We start from the raw sequence: 8620 nt of genomic DNA, 5'->3' as shown, positions 1-8620 counted from the left end.
GAGTAGGAAACATTGGAAGAGGCATGGGCTCCCTGGAGCTGAGTTGAAGGAGAAGGGAGAACCAATGTTGTCTGGGCCACCGTGGAGCAATGAGAATCAAGGTGGTTGCTTCCCTCTTGACCTTGAATAAGGTTCGCAACATGAAAGGAAGTGGAGGGAATGCATATAGACACAGACCCGTCCAATCCAGAGAAAGGCATCTGCTGCCAGACGGAGAGGAGAGTAAAATCTGGAACAAAACTGGGGCAGCTTGTGATTGTGAGGAGTCCACTTGAGGAGTGCCCCATTGAGCAAAGATGGACTGGAGAGTTGCAGAGTCGAGAGTCCATTCGTGAGATTGAAGAATTCTGATGAGGTTGTCTGCTAGGGAATTCTTCTCCCCTTGAATGTAGACCGCTTTCAAGAACAGATTGTGAGCTGTCGCTAAAGTACAGATTTTTTGGGCTTCCTGACACAATAGGAGAGAGCCCGTGCCTCCTTGCTTGTTTATGTAGTACATTGCTGTTTGATTGTCTGTGCAAAGAAGGAGGACCTGAGGGCAAAGAAGATGATGAAAAGCCTTGAGGGCATAAAACATCACTCTGAGTTCTAAGAAATTGATGTGAAATTTCCGCTCCCTGGCGGTCCAAAACCCCTGAGTCTCCAGATCGTCCATATGAGCCCCCCATGCATAAGGGGATGCGTCTGTCGTGATGATCTTGTGATAAGGGGGTAAATGAAAAAGAAGACCTCTGGATAGATTTGAGGAGGTCATCCACCATTGAAGTGACTGCAGAAGAGATGATGTCAGATATATGTTGTGAGAGACGATCCATTGCTTGAGACCAAATTAGTTCTGTAGTTAGGAATTGTTTTTATAAACTTCGCCTCATTAGATCGCTAGCCAAATTTTTAGAACCTAAAGCTCTAAACATTTTAATTCACTCTCTGATTATTTCCAGGCTAGACTATTGCAATGCATTATATCATGGCATAACACAGAAAGAAATAAGAAGATTACAAATCATACAAAATACTGCAATAAAGATTATTACTCATTCCAAAAAATACGACCATGTTACACCTCTTCTGCAAAATGCACATTGGCTACCGATTTCATATAGAATAACATACAAAATTGCGCTACTTATATTTAAAATTCAGAAAACTAATACCCCAATATTTTTATATCGGTACTTAATACCCTATTCCCCTGCCAGATCTCTACGATCAGCAGAACAAAATTTAATAACCATTCCAACGCTAAAAATAATAGGCACTAGAAGAAATACAACTTTTTCTATTTTTGGACCTCAGCTCTGGAACAAACTTCCTATCTTTCTACGCGCTGAAATCTCTCTAGAAAAATTTAAAAAGAACTTAAAAAGTTACCTTTATAGAAATGCATTTGATTCTTAAATTAGATAATCTTTTCTTTTTTTCCCTTTTCTTCCCCTATCCATACCTTTCCTGATGTTGTTCTTCCCTAAAAATGTTGTGTTTTTTTTTTTTTTTAAACAAATGTCATTTTATCCTAGTAATCCTTATGTATTTTTTATTGTCTGTGGATATGTCTTTATGTCTATTGTTTAAATAATTTATTTCCCCAAATTTTAATTTTTGTAATACGCATTGAAAATATTTGATATTGCGTGTAAATCAAAATCTTAATAAACTTGAAACTTGGAAGCCAGAGTCCACTGAGGAGTGCGAAGATGTAGTCTTGCCAGTGGTGTGACATGGACAGTTGAAGCCATGAGTCCTAGAAGAACCATCATGTGTCTGGCAAAGATGGTTTGAAGAGGAAGCAATTGCTGACAGAGACGGATGAGAGTCTGAAGTCGATCTGGAGGAAGAAACGCTCTCATGAGAGTGGTGTCTAGGATTGCCCCAATGAATTGCAGATGTTGGGTCGTAATGAGATGTGATTTGGGGAAGTTGACTTTGAATCCTAGAATCTGGAGAAAAGAAATGGTCTGAGATGTTGCTTGGACCACTTCCTGAGATGAGATAGCCTTGATAAACCAGTTGTCCAGATAAGGAAAGACTTGAAGGCCGTGTGATCGGAGAGAGGCGGCCACCACAATTAGGCACTTTGTGAAGACTCTGGGAGAAGACGCCAGGCCAAAGGGAAGTACCTCGTATTGGTAATGACAGCGATTGATTTAAAAACGGAGGTACTTCCTGGAAGCCGGATGAATCGGGATATGTGTATAAGCTTCTTTGAGGTCTAGAGAGCATATCCAGTCGTTCTGATTGAGGATAGGATAAAGCAGGGCGAGTGACAACATCCTGAATTTCTCTTTGATTAGAAATTTGTTGAGAGCTCTGAGATCCAGGATGGGTCTCAATTCTCCTGTCTTCTTGGGGACTAAGAAGTAACGGGAGTAGAATCCCTGGGCCTGCTGATCGACGGGAACTTCCTCGATGGCATTCAGCAGAAGAAGGGATTGCACCTCCTGCAGAAGAAGTGAGGACTGTGCAGGGTCCAAAACAGACTCTCTTGGAGGATTGTCTGGTGGAAGAGTCTGAAAATGGAGAGAGTAACCCTTACGAATGATGTTGAGGACCCATAAGTCTGATGTGATGAGTTCCCAGTGACCGATGAAAAGCTGAAGATGACCTCCGATGGGCTGAGGCAAAGGTTGAGAAATGCTGAGATTGGCTATGCTCATGAAAAACAGGTCAAAAAGACTGTAGATTTAGGTGGAACAGCCTGCTGTTTTTTCTGGGGTTGACAGGGTTGTTGCTGTTGTTGCTTCTGCCTCCAAGGTTGAGACTGAGGTGGCTCCAGAGGCTTTGCAGCAAAATGACACTGATATGAAGACTGTTGTCTGAAAGAGCAAACAGGTGGAGGCTTTTTCTTGTTTTTAACCAAAATATCCTACCTGGTTTCTTGAGTTGACAACTTTTGGGTGGTTGTATCTAAAGAAGCTCCAAAAAGTTCATCACCCAAACAAGGAGCATTAGCAAGACGATCTTGATGGTTAACAAATCATCTCCGAGACTCTGAGCCAGGCTAGGCATCGCATGGCCACATACATAGCCGCAGCACAAGATGTTAGCTCAAAAGTGTCATAGATAGAGCGTATCATGTATTTGTGCAGCTGGAGCAAGTCAGAAATGTAATTTTGAAAAGCAGGTAGTTTGCGATCAGGTAAATACTGAAAAGTGGCCACATGGGTAACTGAATGCTTGAGATAAAAGGAGAAATGGAAAGCATACTTACCAGACCGGTTGGCAAGCATGGCATTCTGATATAATCATTTGCCAAAGTGGTCCATTGCCTTACCCTCTCTGCCAGGAGGTACAGAATAGTGCTGCCCAATTCAGGAAAAAAATTTTTGATTCGATTCGATTCAGCCAATTGAATTGGTTTTTCAATTCGATTCGATTCGATTTTCCTTCCCAATTGGGTGTTTGTTTGTTTTTTCAAACATCCTGGTGGGTTTATTTTATAGCCTCTTCACCCCCTTTGCCTTCTCCTAACCACACTGGTGCTGTGGTGTAAACAAAATAAACAAACAAAAAAGACTTTTCCTCTCTTTGCTAAATCCTAGCTCACGTTTGTGGTCTAACACCAGCTCTGGCAGGATACACTTTTCAAATCTGACAAATTGTAATCACAAAACAGAAAATAAAATTATTTTTCCTACCTTTTGTTGTCTGGTCATTATTCAAATCTTGTTGGTCCCAGGTTCTGGATGTCTTGCTTGCCAGGGTTTCCTTCTTTCTTCTTTCTCTGTGCTAACCATCCACTTGCCATCTCTGTCCTCTGGCATCTTTCCTTTTTTTCGTCTCCCTCTATAGATCCACCTTTTCATAACTACCTTTTCATCCAGCATCTCTCCCTCCTTCCCCACTACCCCAGGGTCCACCATCTCTCCCTTTCTTTTCTCAACTACCCTCCTATCCAGTATCTCTATCCCCCTCCACACCATCCCTTGTGTCCAACTTCTCTCCCTTTCTGTTCCTTCCCTCCCTAAATCCCATTGTCCATCATCTCTCTTATCCTCTATTTTTAGACCCATTATTTCTTCCCCCCCAAAGTCCAGCATATGCATGTCTCTTTGAACCCCCCTTCCCTCCATGTTCTCCTACACCAGGGTCCCCACCCTTGAAGGTCTGTCCCCCCTGAAGGCCTGTGCCCCCCTTGAAGGCCTGTGCCCCCCCCTTTGAAGGCCTGTCACCCCCTTGAAGGCTTGTCCCCCCCTTGAAGGCCTGTCCCCCCCTTGAAGGCCTATCTCCCCCCCTTGAAGGCTTGTCCTCCCCCTAAAGGCCTGCATCCCACCCCTGAAAGCCTGCCTGTCTCCCCCCTTGAAGGCTTGCCTGCCTGTTCCCCCTAAAGGCCTGTCCCCCCCGAAGGCCTGCCTGCCTGTCCCCCCTGAAGGCCTGTCCCACCCCCCACACCGAAGGACTGCTCACCCCTCCCCCCCCCCCGGAAGGTCTGCAAGTTCCCCCTGGCCTCCCACTGGTGTCCGGCTTCCCCCCTGGCCTTCCCCCACGGTTTACCTTTGAATAGCAGCCCGCATAGAAGACCATGATGTTAGCGATGTTTGCAAACAGCTTCGGAGCTGTTTCCTCTGCTGCGGCCCACCCCTTCTCTGACATCTGACCGCGGCAGAGGAAACAGCTCCGAAGCTGTTTGCAAACATCGCTAACACCGCAATCTTCTGTGCAGGCTGCTCTTCAAAGGTAAACCGTGGGGGGAAGCCAGACGCCAAGGGGGAGGGGGCGGAGGAAGCGGACGCCAGGGGGGCAGAACCGGATGCCAGGGGGGGAGGGGAACTGGACAGCAGCATTTCGCGACTGACCCTCCCCCCTCGCCCTCTAAAGCAGGTGCGGCAGTGGCCGGCCAACAAGAGCAGTGCTGCCACTCCTGCTTTATTGAGCGAGGGGGGAGGGTCAGCCAAATCGGGAAGCCGATTTTTTTTTATTTTAAATTGATTTGAATCAATTCACCCGAAGTGAATCGGTGAACCGATTCGAATCGTGAATCGGGCAGTACTAGTACAGAAGCATAGACACTGGCTCCAGCAGATTTCTAAAGTGTGGACTCCACCAGGAGAAACTCATGGAGGATCTGAGACTTGTCAAAGCCCAGAATGGATACCACCCTATATAGCGAATCCAGCTTGCGAGGAGCCACAGGGATGGTCAAAGGAGTTTCTAAGTTTCTAAGGTCTCCCGCAAGATGTCATGAAGGAGAAGCCAAAGAAACTCCTTAGGTGGCTGCTCATAATCTAATGCATCCAAAAGTTGTTTAGATTTTTTGGAGTCAGCTTCAAGAGGTATAGAAAGCGTCTCTGCCATGTCTTTCAAAAATTTTGAAAAAGAAGACTTATCCATTTGTTGAGAAGGTTCTTGAGAAGATGGAAGTTGAGAGTCTTCATCTGAAGAGACATCCTCATCAGACAGAACAGGCTCTTCAGAATCACCCCAGAGGTCCGAGTCTCGAATAGGTGGAATATGATGTTGAGCACTGTGTGTTGATGATTCTGTATGTTTCATCTTCCTCAAAGCCTTACCCGATTTGACCGACATCATATCGGGAGATGTTTGGGAAGGAGAACGGTGCCGAACTGTCTCAGACATCAAGCATTTAGCCAACTCAGACGGCACCAAGGAAGATTTTTGCAATGTCGACACCAAGGCTGCAACTTTCGGTGCCGATATGGAAGACTCAGACCAGACTGGCACCGGAGGAGCCGGTGTTGCCATAACAGGGAGCAAGAGCTGTAACTGCTTCCTTAACTCCTCTCGCAGCAGTTGTTGAATTAGCTACCTGAGGTCTGGCACCGGTATCGCTGGCTTTTTTGCTGGTACCATTGCTGCCAATCTGCGCTCCGGCGATGAGGAGGCCGATGTCAAGGCACTCACTGATATAAGAGCTGATCGTTTCTTGGGTTTCCTTGAGGTCTGCAGGACTTGGCTTACTGCTGAAGTAATGTGGGAGCCCCAAATGGTGGGGGAAGGCTTCTTAGCCGGCTTACCCACTGCATGTGACACCAAAGATGAATCCATCGACATCAGGTGTTTCGAGTTCGGTGCGGACCCCAACATCGGCGTTAGTGTCGAATCACCCTCCATAGCAGAACTGAAGAGGAGACGCTGTTGAATCTATTTTTAAGGGTCCTCTTCTGGAGTGAGGAACAACGAATGCATGATTCAGCCCCATGCTCCGGCCCCAAACACTGGAGGCACCAGCGACGCGGATCTGTGATGGAAATAGGGCGAGCACACTGTCTGCACTTCTTAAAAACTGGCTGAGGAAGGGACATGGAGGCGCAAGGAGGGAAACAGGCCCCCCCGGGCCGAACTCGCAAAAGCGAAAAAGTAAAATAAGCCACGTGAGCGGGAAGGCAGCGAAAAAATATCAACAGCCGTTGATAAAGCGACTTCTTAGTTCTGCGGAAATTAAGAAACTGAGGGACCGTGTGCCCTACGTCGGGCAGGAAGGCCCTCGCATATGCGCAGTTCAGGCTATCGCGAACTTTCTAAAGGCTTAAAGTGGCGATGCACTTTTAAAGTGGTCCGTACTGGGGCTCTGTCGGTGACGTCACCCATTCGTGAGAATATGCTGCCTGTTTGTCCTGGGATAATATATTACTTTTACTTCCTGCTCCAGCATACACTGCATTTTCCAGAGCTGCATGACGGGATGCTAACTTCTTTTAACCTTTCATTCTTGATTATTTCTTTTACCTTTCTATAAATATTTCTCTTGCCATATGTGGTCTGTAAATCCTCCCTCAATGCCCTCTCTTCTAATCTATGTCTAAAAGAGAAAAAACAAAAACAAAAATATAGAAAAAAATAACCTCTCTCCATTTTCCTCCAGACATGCAGCATATCATAAATGGAAGAAGAGCGCCATCTGCAGGATGACTTCTAAATATTAAAGAATAAAATTTTGTTTAACCAGTTACTTATTAATCTTTGTCTCCACTGGCAAATCCAAATTAAGGAGCCCATTTATGTAGACTCAACAAGAGCACTTCACCAAGGCATCTACCGGACTATGTCAAAGTACTACAGCCTTCTGTCACACCACGTGCACCAATACACAATCAGAGCATGCATTTAATAAGGATGGGCTGTCATTTGCAATGACATGGGAACTGTCAACAACCTATCCCATGTCTTTGCATGTCATTAAAACTGAAAACCGAGCAGAAAAAAGCCCATGAACATTTGTGTTTTTTCATTTGCCAATAATAATGCGGACTCTTTAAAAAATGCGTGAACTGTTTGGAGAGAGGGTATACACTTCTGGAGTGAGTGTGCACTAGTTCCCCATTAGTGTTTCTATTGTGCAAGCAAGAACCATTACGCATGCATGAATAGTGTGTGCATATGCGCAGTACCAAGAAAAGTGTTTAGTTTTGAAAGAGTGTGAACTCATTGGACACTGTTCTTGATGAAAAAATGGCCAATGATAATGATCAAGAAAGAACATTCCCAGAAACAACACAGGAAATCCTAGAAAACAAAAATGTCATTTACTCCGCTAATTTAACAGTTCCTGAACTGCAGTTATCATTACAATGGCCTAAGCAATAGCATAATATTTTGAGAGTTTGATAACTCATACAGCCATGCCCGAGGAGAGGGGGGGGTGCAGCTGGTACATCGCTCCAGGGCCTATGAAGTTCAAGGGGGCCCAATGAAGCCCAAGAAACATCACGAAAACCGAAACACAATACAGCAAGTTTCTATGTTCTATATTTCTTTCCAGGTACCGGCCTTAAACATGTCATCTCAAACATCTTTATACCAGGGCCTAGATTTTCTCTCGGTGGCCTTGCCTACAAGCCTAATATCAACATGTAGAATTCTGTGACAGCATTGCAGTCCTGCTCCAGTACATTTGCCATCTTGCTTGCAAGCGCTTACACCAACACAGCCCCGTAAACAGCCTTCAGATTTTAAGCATTATTTTCAGAATGACCACTTCCACTTGTGATGTCTTCCCTACTTCCAAGCTTCCCAGCATTTTCTGTTTGTTTTTTGTTTTTTTATTTCTTACCCTCAGATTTCATTTCATAGATCCTTGAATTCAAAATGGCTCACAATGTACTACACATAATTTTATTAAAAACAAATTGGACAAGCTAAAACAGACTAAAATCTAAATCATAATCCTACAAATGTATTGCTGAAAGCATTCAATAATTTAATAGCAAATTAAAAATCAGCCATTAGGCCAATTGAAAAGCCTGTTGAAACAAGAGGCCTTTCAGTTTCTTCCTGAAATCTTCAGTAATTTATTTATTTCCATGTGTAACCTTGCAGACACAGGAGCCTACTTTTCAAAACGATTGGGAATGCAAAACCCAATGGAAATGACTCTATCTCTGGACACAGTCAGGATGTTCATTCAATATTAAGGGTGCTCAAGTACCCAAAGAGCTGGCCTCACTGGTTGCAAATAGTAAATTCAAGAAGATTGGGCCAACCACACTGAAAGAAGAGGCATGAACTTGCTGAGTTTAATTTCCAATACAGGGAACCGGTAAGACTGACAACTCTGTGTCACTCAATCTTAGACAGAGAAATGTTGTGATTTTTCAGTGGCTCTCACAGATATCCAGGGCTCTCGTCCGCTACCCGTCAACATAGGCAACCTAGTTTAAACTGA

This window comes from Geotrypetes seraphini, chromosome 4 (assembly GCF_902459505.1).
Source record: "Geotrypetes seraphini chromosome 4, aGeoSer1.1, whole genome shotgun sequence".
Lineage (NCBI taxonomy): Eukaryota > Metazoa > Chordata > Amphibia > Gymnophiona > Dermophiidae > Geotrypetes > Geotrypetes seraphini.
This window is presented reverse-complemented; position numbering follows the sequence as displayed.